Genomic DNA, 1,993 nt, shown 5'->3' with positions numbered 1-1,993 from the left:
ATTTGTGTTTGTTTGAGGCATTTTTTTAGATTCTATGTCTAACTGAGATCACATAGTATTTGTCTTTTTCTGTCTGACTTACTTCGTTGCGCATAATGCCCTCAAATTTCATCCATGTTGTCACAAATGGCAAGATTTCATTCTCTTTTTACAGCTGAATAGTATTCCATAATGTATATTGGACACATTTTCTTTATCCCTTCATCCATCAATAAACACTTAGTTTGTCTCCATGTTTTGGCTATTGTAAATAATGCCTCAAAACACATTGGGGGTGCATTCCAACTGCTTTCCAAAACAGCTAAATATGCAGGTCCAAAAAAGGAAGGTACTTTTCCAACAGCTACAGGTACTCCAAAGCCCATTCATCTCCTTCAGCATCCCAAAGATCAAGTACATGTTCTGCTCAGCTATAAAATAAAGTGGCAAACCTGTTGTACCACTGACATCACGGGACAGTTGCCTATAAAACCAGACTTCTGATGCTGGGCTCCAGCTGCACTTTCTCACAGGTCATCTTCCTCCCCTGGAAGATGACCAGATGTCGAGGTGACCTCTAGATCATGTTCATACTGTGCTGCCAAAGCTGGGTCCATGACAACCTCTGGTGGGGCAAGAGCCAGCATGGCGACAAACTCCCAAGTTAGGGTCTAGAATTAGTTTTCTAGTGAGCCACAGGAAGGGCTTTTTAAAGTTGTAGTTACTTTTGGCAGAAATGTCATAGTCCTGAAGGTACTTCTCTCAGTGAAAGACAATAGATTTTGCCTTAACTTTTCTGTCTTCAGTGTTCACTTTGTTGCCACACAGCACAATGGGGGTGTTTTCACCTACTTGAACCAGATCTCAATGCCAGTTAGGCACATTCTTGTAAGTAACCCTTGATGTTACATCAAACACTGTAATGGCACACTGGGCCAGGAAGTAATAGCCATCTCTCAGCCCACCAAATTTCTCCTGACCAGCTGTTTCCCATACATTGAACTTAATAGGTCCTCTGTTGGTATGGAACACAAGGGGATGGACCTCAAAGCTCAACGTGGCTATGTACCTCTCAAGTTCAGCAGTCAGTTAACATTTCACAAATGTAGTTTTTCCAGTACTACCATTGCCAAACAGTACAAGTTTGAACTGGACTTGGGGTTCACCTTGGGCAGTCATTGTACTGTTGCTTCCAGAAGTGTCTCTGGACAATCTGACAGAGCAGTATTTCATTCTCTTTGATGCAACTGTAAATGGGATTGTTTTCTTGTCTTTCTGATGGTTCACTATTAGTGGGTAGAAACACAACAGATTTCTGTATACTGGTTTTGTATCCTGCAAATTTACCAAACTTACTTATTAGTTTTCACAGTTTTGGGGTGGAGTCTTTAGGGTTTTTTATACATAGTATCATGTCATCTGCAAATAGTGACAGTTTTGCTTCCTTTCCAGTTTAGTTGCTTTTTATTTACTTACCTTGCCCAACTGCTCTGGCTAGGACTTCCAATAGCACACTAAGAGAGTGGCAAAAGCAGGCATCCTTGTCTTGTTTCTGATCTTCAAGGAAAAGCTTTCAGCTTTTCCCCATTGAGTATGATTTTAGCTGTGGGCTTGTCATATATGACCTTTATTATGTTGAGGCATATTTCTTCAATACACATTTTGTTGAGAGTTTTTATCATAAATGGATGTTCATCAAATGCCTTTTCTGCACCTATTGAAATAGTTACACGATTCTTATCTTCCTTCATTTTGTGAATGTTGTGTATCACACTGACTGACTTACAGAGGTTGAACCATTTTTGAATCCCTAGAATATATCCTACTTTCACATGGTGTTTGATCCTTTTAAGGTATTACTGAATTTGGTTTGCTAACATTTTGTTGAGGATTGTCTGCATATATGTTCATCAGGGATATTGGTCTATAATTTTCTTCCCTTGTGGTATCTTTGTCTGGTTTTGGTATCAAGATAATGCTGATATCATAAAATGAGTTTGGAATTTTTCCTTCC

At 39.4% G+C, this 1,993-nt stretch overlaps 1 pseudogene; it reads right to left on the bottom strand.

The window, feature by feature from the left end:
- Positions 1-506: 506 nt before the first annotated feature.
- On the bottom strand, positions 507-1,158 carry LOC111143557 (annotated as a pseudogene).
- Between the last annotated feature and the right edge of the window lie 835 nt (positions 1,159-1,993).

This window comes from Enhydra lutris, unplaced genomic scaffold (genome assembly GCF_002288905.1).
Source record: "Enhydra lutris kenyoni isolate GAN:26980312 unplaced genomic scaffold, ASM228890v2 scaffoldscaffold9, whole genome shotgun sequence".
NCBI classification, from domain to species: domain Eukaryota; kingdom Metazoa; phylum Chordata; class Mammalia; order Carnivora; family Mustelidae; genus Enhydra; species Enhydra lutris.
The sequence above is the reverse complement of the archived record's forward strand: the minus strand, read 5'-3'. Positions and strand labels throughout refer to the sequence as shown.